We start from the raw sequence: 13,505 nt of genomic DNA, 5'->3' as shown, positions 1-13,505 counted from the left end.
CAGAAAGTCCTTTAATCTGAAGAATAAGTAAACCTTTGGTGCTAGTTTGCCTAGCGGTTGTGTGGCTACATATCTAAGTCTAGCCTAAGGTCAACATAAATGACATCTGTTCAAGGCCCCTCACATTAGACTACTACGATGTTCCAGGGCCAGCAGGTGGTCATTCAAACGTGAGTTGTCCTTACTGAAACCTTGTTGATTATTGAAATTTAGATTATTCTTTCAAGTGATGAAATATAAAGGTGATAAGAGAGACGAATAGACTTGACCTTACAGTGGTGTGACAGTTTGCGCACCTCAGTGACCCAGTGAGCTGTACTATGAGATGTACCTGCCATACTCACAGAATCTCTCATAGCAAGTTTGTCAACGGCTATAGGTATGACGAACAAAATCTTCTACTCCACCATGTCTGTGGTTGGAAAAGGTGGTAACTTGTTCTATAGAAATGGCAATGAATTGGCCTTTTCAGCCAATTACCGCTGTCTTGCGTCAGGCTTTAATCCAAAGGCTTCGTTTTAGGAACTTAATCACCTTCCTCTCTGGGTGTGGATGCTCTGACAGTATCCAAGTCCACGTAAAACCATGATACCCACGTCTAATAATAAACTCATGTAACATCGACCGTTGCGTGGTGCCATCAACTAGGTTGGTTTACTTGCTGCATACGGTAGGGTATGTAAGCAGAAACCTACTGCTGCTGACGCCTCTTTTCTTCCTCTTTCACTTAACTTTTATTCCCCTCCTTCCAACCCATTGAATTTTGCTTGATAGTCAAGCAGTAAGTGCTAATGAATAGGTTTGTCCTGCATTGATTTTGCAAGCAAAATCTTTGCGTCACATGACTCTAACGTCCTCAGGTATCTTCGGAACAATCCTTCTNCCCTCCTTCCACCCATTGAATTTTGCTTGATAGTCAAGCAGTAAGTGCTAATGAATAGGTTTGTCCTGCATTGATTTTGCAAGCAAAATCTTTGCGTCACATGACTCTAACGTCCTCAGGTATCTTCGGAACAATCCTTCTGGCTGCCCTTAATCTCCGCATTCTGAAGCAAACAGGACAGTAAGCTGGGCTTACTCTTACACTTGGTATTGGTTTTTGATATGTTTTAAAAACGAAAAATCTAGATGCAAGCACAGTGGTTGCACTAATTGCCTCAGTACTCTCCATTGGCCTCCGGATTTGCACCTCTGGCGATCCAGAGACTTTTGAAGCAGTAAGTCCAACAGCTATATTGTTCTAAATCACCAGGTAAAAGTATCCTTATCGGACTGGATACTTGTTGATATTTGCATCTATGTGGTTTGTTTAGTCTCGTCTGCGAATATACCTTACAAACAGAAATTTGGTCGATGTTTGTTTATCCTGTCTGCTTATGCCCCAGCTGACTGTAGCTCCTACGCCGTCAAAGACAGGTTTTACAACACCTTGAGTACCCTGTTGTGGCTAACTGAAACCCCAGATATCGTAGTGGTTGCCAAAGATATGGATGCACAAGTGGACAGGCTAGGCGTATCTGAGACTCATTTAAGAGGTTGACATGGAGTTGACTCGGTACGTACAAACAGTGGTTACCGGTTTCTTTAGCTCTGTGCTGATTTCAGGCTGTCTTCATGCAGAACTAACTTCCAAAATAGCCGCAGTCGTCTAACCACATGGTATCATTCACCGGCATGCCAGCCACACACTGCCATCAATTACATATGTTTTGGATCAATAATTGACCGCTGGTCGTTTTGGGACATATTCGTGGATTACATCCGCGCGCTTGTTTGACGTTGCTTCTCGCTAAGTTTTTTAGGGGCTGGTAAGGTGCAGAAAAATTCCTCTGAAACTGAAAGACTGACAGATACAGATGTCAGACGAACGAATCAAAATCGTCTTCTATAATCATTCCCTGCTCTGCCATCAGGTGTGAACTCATACTTTGATGGGATTACCAACTCTTTGCATAGCACTCTAAACTTTGTCTCTGGGACGTCACCATCAGAAGCACTCAAGCACTGGATATTAGACCAAATGGCGGCACTGTTTATGTCTCGAAGAAACATACCAGCCATTCCAAAACATAACCTGATGTAACGAATTATCAGACGTCAGGCGAAAGTGAGCGTGTGAGCCAACCATAAAGTCTGGCGGACAGGGAAAGCCAAGAAAACGGGAGAGACCCAGAAAGCCGGGAATGACTGAAAATCATTTTAATTAACTTGTGCGGAGTTCAGAGCCAACACAGAACGCTGGGCGGTAAAGGTAAAAACACCTACGGTCTTGGAAGTCTATAACTGCATATGTTCTTCCAACCTATTTATTTTTTCGGGCTTTCAGACGTGCTAGATTATACGGCAAGCTTCCTTAGACAAAACGCTGCCTGTCAGGGGTGGCCCTTCTCTATTCCTATTTAACTTTGTCGTTAATGAAGTCGTGAGGGAAACGCCAAAAGGTCTCCAAAAACCGGCGCGAAAAGGGCCTGTGACAAAAACCTTGTCGATCTAGAATATGAAGACGCAATCGTTCTCGTCTTCGAAGAAGAGGAGAGGGCGCAGGTATTTTTGGATGAACTGGTCAAGGTCGTCCCGTTCTTTATTATGTACTTTGTACCCAAAAGCGTAAGTTAATGCTCCTTAGCATTCGGTTACTGAACACGCCGCATACAATTCAGGGAGAGGCACTGAAATTTGCGGAGCGTTGTGCTAGTTCTTACGGCATTGCAGCAGATGAGGTCAACGCATAAATTTCTAAGGCCTGGGTTGCTGGGACAGTAATGTCTTGCTGCCGATGAAGATGATTCAAATACTTCAGAGTCTAAAAATGTATAGTGAGCCCTTTCGAAGCTTCCCGACAAAAAGTGGTGTCCAGCCAAGGATGTTCACTATATCCGTTCTTGTTCTCTCGATCACTGATTAAATAAGAATGGAAACACGAGGAATTTTTCAAAAGCCCGATGTTCAAGTCATTGCTAGTGCGAACCTTGTATGTCTGGTGTATGGAGACGATGTCTTTCCTATATCCGATGATCAAGCACAAACAATGTTGCACGAACTAAACAACATCACACCGTTTTTCGGCATGCGGATTGCATTTTTACAGTCCAAAGTCTCGCTTCAAGATGTACAGTCTATGAACCTACTCCTTGCAATTTAAAGAGAAGCACTGGAGATTGTCGAGAATTTTGCAGATTGTTCGACCAAGTGTTTTGGATATGAACAGATGACGATAAAATACTTTGTCTGTACTTTGCTCCTGACTTGAAAAAGTCTATTTAACCAATTATGCACTTAAGTTCACTATTGCAAGGAAGAAACTAATTTGAGGACATTTCTTGGGCGCACCATTTTGGTGCCTGGATGACTTTCTTAGGTTATATAAGCAACACCAACAATTTACTATCTGCTTGGATTGCGTATGACATGGCACTATAAGCTCTTGAAATGTCCATGTCCACTACAGTAACTCTTCCTTCTATTGCAGCTGAAAGCATTGTGTCAAAAACTCCCAAGCATCCATCTATGAAAGCATTGTTAAGGCCACATTCTGGTATTGTGACCATCGTAGCCTTATTTTTTACGCTGTCCCTTTTTTTCATTTAGCATACTTAGTTAGTAAGCTTCAGATGATGGTAGACATGATGTACCGTTTGGTCGGTTTTCTGTCATCTGCTGATTCACTAGCGTAGTTCTATATTTACCTGTTTGCTTTACTCATAAGGTCAACTTTGCTGGTGTCCACCGTGTTCTGAACCACCCACGCGTACCCAAATGTTTTGTTTGAGATAACTTCCTTCTTAGTTGATGCATTTTCTTAGAAACAGTTTCAAAACTCTTGCCATCTCCTTTTCTGCGAAGTTCCGTGCCACGTGCAGGGTTTGCCATTGAATCCATCAGTTGCGGTACATAACCGTTGTTTCTTTGGTTGCTTTCGATCGATTTTTATTCGTCCTGAAGGAAGATGCCTTTTATGTGCAAGGTCACGAGGCAACACTTACGTTTGGGCAGGATACTTTCAGCTGTTTATTCGCAAAAATAACATCGGAAAAGCGTTTCTTTGTGGCAAAAAGCTCATTTTTCGTCACCCTTTCACGGAGCAAGCGCATTAATTCCGTTGATCTCAAACAGAAAGATGGACTGCAACCAACTATTCTCTGGATTCTCCGCCGAACGATTATTTTATTTTGAACTCGATGCTGCACTTTTGACTTAATGGGCACCAGTCGGATAACACAATACTATTTTCTAGGGTCTACACTTACAATAAAGGGTTTTAGCTTTGTGATTCTTACAACAATGACTCAGAACCTTTCGCGTTCAGTGCTTCTGCGCATTTTCTGCCTCTTAGTGAGCGAATTCAGTCTTAATACCATTTCTAAGCTTGTCTGTTTGATCGCAGAAGGTTTCTAAAAATGGGATATTGAAAAATCAGTATTTTTGTCAAAAAATTTTGTTGGAAATTTTCGGATGTGCGGAAGCCTGAGGGTGTCCTTCAATGCGTTGTGCTTCACTCGTAATGTTAGTAAAGATCGTCAGATAGGTTCTGTTCAATAAACTTTCTTTCGAATCCATCAAATCACCCAACGAGCGTGTTTTCAACGACTTGGAGAGAGTTAGGAGAATATTATTGCACCTTCTGTTTTAGTCGGTTCACTCAAAAGTAGTGCATGGTATTTGGTGTGAAGTGTACACACCGGTGCCACCGAAAACTCCATGAGTACTTTGGCGCAGTCGTTGCACCCATCCATATTACGCCGTACAGAACCAGGAACAAAAGCAACCAGAGTGAGGAACGACCGGTTTTCCCAAAGCCTCCTCGCTGTACATGCACGTTCACTACTAACAGCAAGAAATTAGCTAGAATTTCGTCACTGAACCGATTTTTATTTGGTTTTGTGGAAATTAAAATTAAAATCACATGTCATCAAGATAACGCTAGACCGTATTCATCAGCTAAAAAGCTGAACTGGTGAGTTCGTTTTAACATAGACCATACGGCCTTTTTGGTGTTTTTCTGCCACCGTCGTCACATAGGGACCTTAAGGGCATATCATCTGATATTTTATCGAGCACTATTTGTTTATTCGAAGCGACTCAAATGGGTAGGCAGAAATAATAAAGGGACACAAAACTCATTTCTTGGTTTCTTCTTAACTGGCATCCATAAGACTTGAAATTAAGGATGATTTTAATTCTCTCGTGTTTTTGAAAAAATACAATACACAACCCTTGTTGCTGAATAGTACCCACTACAGTTCTTGTGGTTATTGTCACACCCACATGGTCATGATTATTCCTGATGTTCTTTTAAGTTGGCAGAAGGGTGTATCAATCGCATGGGGTAAACTTTTTGTCATTTTTAATGAACGTCCGAGGAATTCAGCAATCAGCAAATCAGCCTCGACCTGATAACTGACTTGCCGCTGGCGAGATTTCGGGTTCCAGGATAGTTCTGACCGCTTTGGTCACGTGTTCAAAATCTGAGAAACGGCCTTTCAGATTTTTCAGGTAGTCGGCGACAGAAGATTTCGGGCTATTGAAAGCACATCAAAATGGGCATTATGTGGAAAAAGCAGACATTAAACGAAACTCAGCCACCAAAGTCACTGCCGCACGCCAAACATGAGAATTGAGTATACCTCCACCTAATGGAATGACAACGTAATTCAGCGCATTTAGTATTCTTCCGGATAACACCCAGAATAGGCTTAAAGTTCCTATCATCAGGATACCTCTTAAGCACTAGGGTGGAATATGTTATCCAAATTTCCGTCTCCCCTTGGTTGAATATGAATTCCATGCTAGTTCAGACCAGTATTAGGTTGAATGCGTGGATGATGTTAGAAGCCTCCTTTGGACGAACTAAGCATCAAAAGCGTTGAAGGCCGCCTTCTCAGGTTGGGTTAGGCTGCGTTCGTTTGTATAGTTAGCGTCCATCGTTTTTTGTTAGTACTCGAGTTGGCTGAAACCATCAGTTTTATCTCTTCAGTTCGAGCTCTCAAAAACACAGTTCTCTAAAATCTAAGGGATGGATCTGTGACTCAGCAACTTGCCACATAAAGATGTAAGTCACCACGCTTGAGTTCAGTGCTCCATGTCTGGACTGTGTATTGAACATTGTTAGCGACCCTCATTTGGTCAGATTTATTCATTTCGTAACACAGAAGGCAGTCGATGTTTGCTGAAGCTGCTGACTTCTTTGAAGCAGTTGGTGAAATTTACTAGATAACGGGGAATTGGCCACACCCTTGGATGACTAAAAAAGCTGCCATTTGGAATTTGACAAATTCAGACGATTGGGTGCCACCAAGGTACCGTCCAAGTCAATTTGGGGGATTGCATACTTCTAATTATTTTCTTTTCTGTTGGTTTTGAATTATTTGGTCAGTGACGTGAGGTTGTATTTCAATAGTAGAAACGGCTTTGGGAGGAATAAGGAGCTCTGCTGGAGTCGACACTGGAATGGTCGAAAGTTTTGTACTGTTACTAACTGTGGTGGTTGTTATTCAGTGTTAGAACTGCAGCCACTTGAGGAGCTGTACTAGATTATTCAGGTTGCGATTAGGCTGGAAATAACCTAAATTTGACGGCTTGCTGGTCTCTGCAGCCCACTAAGTTATCGTGGGGTATCCATGTTTGCCAGTTTTATACCGGCTACTTCATTCCTCCTTCTCTTCGAAGACGAGAACGGTGTCGTCTGTATATTCTAGGTTTTCGTCAGAGGCTATTTGAACACTGCAGTTCTGAAGTCCTTCTAGCGTTTGTTTCACTATCTCATTGATTACTAAACCAAACAGAAATAGAGAGGGTGGGTATGGCTGACAGACGCCGCCTTGTGTACGGAAGCTTTCATAGAGCTCTCGGTATACTCTCGAAGTCTGAAAATACAATGAAATTCACACCTGAACTATTCATAAAATGTATCACTTAAGGAGATTTCTACTACTATTCATAAATCACTTAAGGAGATTTCTACTAAATTCACGATGACTTTTGATTTCGGATTCAAAGATCCCCAAGTGAACCCAACTCTCTTCTCTTCATTTCACCAGTCCAGTCGATCACGACTGCGATGCCTTTGGCACTCATCCATCGAGCTTCGAATTCAGGGCTGTAAACTTCTCGATAGTGAGCAGTACCCAGCGCGTCGTCTGATACCTAGACGGGAGAAAAACAACACTTCGCTTGAGTCAGCCGGATGATGACATGTCAGTCTTTACTGGATTGAGGATATTTGAATACCAGAATAAGCAATAGAGGCATTGCAGTGAGATGTGGACTGCCGAAAAGATGGGTACGTACGTTTATATTTTCAAGAAAACCATGGATCTGTCTCAAAGCCTGTTTACCGAGTCCAAGGCAAACAGTGATGAGGGACAACAAAATAGTAATGCACAATTGGAGTGACGCGTAGAAGTAGACGGTGTCTCATGCTAAAGAGGTACTGTCAGTTTGCTTTCTTGACGAAACACACTACTCATGAGGTTGCTGAAAACTTTTCAGAAGCTCACGACTGTTTCCAGACCTCCAGTAGACACAGTCCCGAGCCTCCGACAGCATTATGTTCCACCATAGAGCTAATTTGTACGCAGTTGCAAAGCAGTACGAACTTATCAACTAGGTAAGTGTTAACAGGTGACTCGTCTTAATTCCAGATGAATCCCTCGTTCGTGATTTTGTAAGAAAAAGGGCGATTTGAATTGTCAGACCAAACGCAGTTTGTATTCAGTAGGTACTGGGCTGAAGGAACAGACGGGTAGGGTAGTGGATGCTATATTGACAACTGGTTCTATGAACAAGTGGTTTGATGAACATCACGAATTAGGTAGAACGTACAATCAACAAGAGCGCAATCGGCGGGAGCAGAAAAGGGACAGTGAGGCAGCAGGGTACGAGTGGTCGGACGGTGTAAATAGGCAGTATAGAGGGATAAAGGTGCAGAAGGAGGTCAGTATGTTTGGAGGCGTGTTTTTGAATCAAACGAAACGGAAACTACTTGGAATAACAGGTACCGAACGTGCGTAACAGAAATATCTGCAGTCTTTCACTGGTAGCATGAAAGAGCGGCGCGTATAACAAATTAACTTAAAGAGCTTCTATCGCTCCTTCAAATAAAGAATCAGGTAGAGCGCAATATGAAGGTATCGTTAAAATATAGTTGTCGTGGGAGCCGAGTGGATGTAATGGTCAGCGTGCCCAATTGTCATCCCTAGGGCTCCGGGTTCTATCCTCGGATCAGCGGCTGGATACTCCAGATATGGCAAAGTACGCATTAAACTATATCTGAAGGCGGACAAGTGATAGGCTCTCAGTACCATCAGCCGGAGATTAAGTGAGCCTAAAGCTGTGACAACGAAGAGGAGAAGAGCGGCAGGGAAGTAAAACAATACCGCGGTGACGGGGCGTAAATAACACTACTCATGAGTAGTCGGAACAAACGGAGAACGTAACCATTGACACAAGGAACTAACAAATATATTATTCAACTGGATGTGCTGCGACCCACCCTCCGCGTGCTTCAGCAGATGCGGTGTTCATGATATTGCACGGCAGTTTCTTCATGGAAAGCAGAGAAGCATAGCTACATCAGCAGCAGCGACATGCTGACGTGTAACAACAGCGTAACAGTTGAACGAGATGGATCATTTGCTCACGTAGGCACTAAACTATTGTGAGACACGATAGTTATTTGATACAGCGGGGGATAACCGCAGGCCGCCCAGTGGCCTGCATCCATTCATACCCATTTTGCAGCCAGTCAGTTGGGATTATGACCTCAAAGATAGGCTGCCGGTAGCTTTCAATACTGGGTTGCGTTAAAATGCTGTGAAAACTTATAGGGCCATCGTGGACTATTCATGAGTACTTGATCAAACCTGATGTTTCACAGCTGCATCAGATGCCCATTTCAAGACTGACACAGTTTCTTGAATCCTTCTAGATAAAAAAAAACAAACAGAAGCGAGAAACGAACCTGTCAACTGGGTCGAATGCGCCTTGAAAATTCATCAGTACTAGTATTGTGGGTGGTTTGTACGTATGATTTTGTTCTAGCGCCTGACGCAATCCCCACCAGCCTTGAATCCCGCTTGATAATCTGAGAAGCTATTGCATTAAAGCGGTATGTCCCTGAATCTGAAAGGACATGTGTATCAGGCTACAGTGCAAGTTGTTCCGTTGTATGGTTGTGAGACATGGCCTGTTCGAGCAGCGGAATTGAGACGTCCTTGGGTGGTTGAAAACTGTTGTTTCAAAACCACAGTTCGTGAAAGTTGGTGTCAGCGAATCCGTAACGAGGCAGTTAGAAATCAAATGTTTTGTTGTGCAACCGGGAATTACACTGAATAATGTGTCCAGCACTAGAAGGTGCGTTGGTAAGTCCACGTATTGCGCATGCCGAACCATAGTTTGCCGAAGATTTCTGTTTTCCGTGCCCAATTCAGAATGGCGGAAGCAGAGAGGTGGTCAACCTTTGACCTGACAGAGGGAAATGAAGGAGTGTACAAAACGATTGTGTGTTGTCGGTGCTTCCAGGATGGAGACCACATGATTCCCACTGCACTTGTTTGGAGATGCTCCAAGCAGCTCGATATCAAAGACGTTCTTATTTTCAGTTTGAGCGACCGTTGGAAATGTGGTCACCTTGGGCTGATTGCGCCAAGTTTCTTCCCCATCCACTTTTATTCTTTTCTTCACAACAAAGCTTCCAGATAAATCATGGTTATACGGTGTGGCTCTCTTGGCCATCGCCCATTCATTTGGCGATTCTATAGATCTCCATCTTTTCTACTTGTTTATATGTAAGACAAAACTGGACTGATTTCACAGTTTCACCTTAAAAACTTTAGTTTCAACACGCAGAAGAAGGCAACTTCACAGAAATTGGATTGCCTGTGGTGTTTTATTGCACATATAATTGAAAAATGAATATTCGGTCCACAGATATTTACCCGATTCTACAAGTTAACAGTTCTCTAAAAGAAAAATTCGGATGTGGTGCTTCACAGTCAGCATTTTCTTTCTTGGTTTCGGTGCTTTTGTCTTCAAAGAGATTGAATGGAGCAAGTACATACAAATGAGTACTTGATGTTTTCACACAGCCGAAAATTGCATCTTATATACTCCAAAGAATCCCCGTGTTCGCCTTTTCATTACTGGTCAAAATGTGAGCATCTGGTGTCGTATGGCCTTTTTTCGTGGATATTACTGTCAGAAATATGGAGATCCACTTAGCCTGAAAACCTATGGTCACCGTCGACATGTGTAAACCTCCTGATGGCGCGGATGATTTGGACACCCGGTTTCCCCTGAACTGTGCTTTCAATGCATGATAGAAGTAAGCTTAGTAAACTTAGTTTTGACTGGTGGGTTTGAAGTTCACAATGTGTGTTGATCAACACAGGTGAATATAGGCACTACATACACGTCACCCCATGTCCGGAAGGACAAAATCTTCATAAACAAGATATTTTGTTACATAGAACTTGGATTTTACATCGTATTTGAACCCATTCCATTCCAGAATGCTTAAAATTATTGTAGTCACATTTCGTTTTCATTCAAAATCATCAGTAGTGTGTATTTCATGAACCTCTAGGGAGACTCAAACCGGTGGGTAGGTAAGTACCACACAAATGGTTAACCAACTTGCAGCTGGACACTGCATAGAACCATTTGTCGTTGACTTTACTCATGGAGGTTGAAGTTGCCAAATCAACTAAACAACTCCAAAATATTGATCTTTGCAAAAGGAAACAACTCCACAGGTCACATAGGATTTTCTACGTGAATCTCCCACTCGAGGAGTCAGTGCCCGATGACGGTGGTGACTGATAGATAGCATCTCAAGTTAATTGTACTTCTGACCTGCCACCTGTAGCTGGATGTCTAATGTCTGTTAAGTATTCAACTCCTTCTGCAAGCTCGTGATATTTGCATCGATGTTGACTGTTGATCAGCTGAAAGTCGGTCTGTTCGCCAAGCTTGGCCTTTAGGTTGAACACCTCGCGTCATCATTGGTGTCACGTTCAGTACACGGTTAGGTGTCTATCAGCAAGCATGAGAAGGTGACACAGTCACTCTTGGCTTTGAAGTACAGGATAACTTCACTTGATTGCAAAACTTACATCTGAGACGGAGTAACATGATCATCAACACAGATATCTAATCCAGGGCAATCTAACTGATGACAGTTATACTGGTATAATAGCAGTTTACACAGCCAAATTACGATTTTTTGTTATCAGACTGGCTGCGCTCGATAAATTGTGAAACGCTGTGCATCGGTTGTACAAAGTGGGCACACAGAGCTCAAAGCGGTATGCTAGTCTTTGGAAAGACCACGGAATTCGTGATGACACAGTCTTTGGAATAGTTACCCCATAGTAGAATCGATGACATTTTGAGCAACAAGAGGGTAAGACCCACCTCCAATACCGAAATTCATTATGCAGCCGCAGAGTTTTTACCGTTGCCAATAACAACCATCTAAACTACCAACGTGCTTATAGAAGACATGTGGGGATGCAAATTTAGAGTGCACTATTTAGCCAGCAATGCGCATTCATAAGAGAAACATGGTTTTCAAAGTTCTGGTTTATGCGAATCCTGCCATGATGGCTTGAGTATGCCGTCAAAAACACAGCAACAAAAATTACCTACTACTGATGTAACAGTGGATACTACTTTTGAGGCATTGGGGTAGTATGTGGCTTCTGGTAACTGCGCAGCGAAAGCCTTTCTCCTTTTACTGATATCTTTGAACTAAATTTGACCAGAAGCACGCGAGCGCTCAAGAGATGGCGAATTCTTCTGGTTGCAGATTGCTTTCACAGAGCCTGTCAGTACCAATTCTTTGAGCCAAGTCATGCACGTTTTAATCGGCCTTTAATGGCCCCCAAACTTGGGATTATCAAATATGTAGTTTACTTAATTCATAACCATGGACCTGCTGGTATTTCGGATGATCCAAATGAACAAGAAGATTCCGAATTTCACCCTTTCTTTTTGCGTCGAACGAGGGTAAATCCAACTGAATTCACAGGATTCCCATTCACCTCCTCGATTTGTGGTTTACTGAGTCACCTTTGTCCAAATACAGGATAACAGAGTTCGGTGATCCTTTGAAGATCATTGTGACGCTTCCTATGCATACTAGTAACGCCTTTTTCAATAGCTCAAGTTCACATAACTGTTTCTTACTAAGTTTACGGTCTTTGGGGCAAATAGAAAGAGAATCCTTATTTGATCCAGTATACAAGCAAGTCAGACACACATACTGGACGTCCATTTCATACGCCAACCTCCAACTAGATCACACATATGAACACTTTGATGGTCATTATTTTGGACAGCCAAGTCAACCTAACTCCCCAAACGCCATGGCTAAAGAACCAGGAAAAAAGCGAATAGATATTTTCGCACAACTAACTTTGAATCTCCTCATGATTAGGCATTTAACCCTTCTCCAAAAAAAACCGAGGGCTAGCGCCTGTGCCAGTCACCTGAGATTGAGCTTTTACTACCGTATTGCGGGAAACAATCTTATCTGGAATCCAGCCGACTGTGTCGCGAGTTTGCAGCCAGCTAGCTAACCACCTGGGGTAACGTGGTTAGCATGGTTTCAGGAAATATGGTGTACTTTCGGACTCACAACGTATAAATTCTCGATAAAGGCTCTCCGGGTAATAGACTCAGTTACACAATGGATTCTGTTGAGCTGTTCGTACTGTTAGGAGAAAATGCACTCATAGAAACTTAACCTTACTACCTATATGTTAGTAGTGTGTGATGAACAATCAGATGAACCTCAGGTTTGCTAATTTTTTTTAAAGTGCATGACCTAGAAACTGCCAGAATCCCAAAGAAACTAGCTTCTTAAACGTATCCACTAGATTCCTGTCAAAGGTGAAAATACTGAAATCAGTAAGATTTAGCTGATTTGAACGGGGACCTATGTATGATAAATTAATCTACTGTAGAGACGTGAAGCCCAGCACGTACTAGTCTAGGCTTGTTTGTATCTTTCAGAGAGTTCTGTCTTACACGCTCCACCACCATCGGTACTTAAGGCGGAGTGTCATATCTCGGCCGGCTTTGGACTGATATGTAACTATACTCTCAATGAACGCCCACGAAACAAGCACTTTGATTTGTGTTAATTCCGCGTGTCACTAATGCTGAAGTGGCATCTAACTACTCTGTACCGCGACTTCCGTCTGCCACTGTCAATATAGACACGTAACATCGTTCATACAGCAGGCAAACAAGCTGTTCCTCAATCGAACATTTGGCGTACCCGTGGCTCAATGGTTGGTCATGAGAAAACCGCAAACAGGAATCATTTTCACAATGTTAATTATTTTTTGCAGCAGGCCCCTATTTCTTTCGGAAACATGCCCTCACCCGTCAGAATATACCTCAGGAATTTGCGTTTTATCGTACACGGAAGAAGAGCGATGACCAAAAACTTATGCGTTTAATGACCGGATGGTTGGACTGCTGTTTTCACCATTCTTCAA

General features: G+C 42.7%; 1 protein-coding gene across 1 annotated transcript in view; it reads left to right on the top strand.

Annotated features, from left to right (window-relative positions):
* Positions 1-13,505, top strand: part of T265_11242 (hypothetical protein) — a gene marked incomplete at both ends in the record, with an annotated part of 34,275 nt that overhangs the window by 6,079 nt on the left and 14,691 nt on the right. The window lies entirely within an intron of this gene.

The sequence above is a fragment of the Opisthorchis viverrini genome (genome assembly GCF_000715545.1).
Source record: "Opisthorchis viverrini unplaced genomic scaffold opera_v5_462, whole genome shotgun sequence".
NCBI lineage: Eukaryota > Metazoa > Platyhelminthes > Trematoda > Opisthorchiida > Opisthorchiidae > Opisthorchis > Opisthorchis viverrini.
This window is presented reverse-complemented; position numbering and strand designations above follow the sequence as displayed.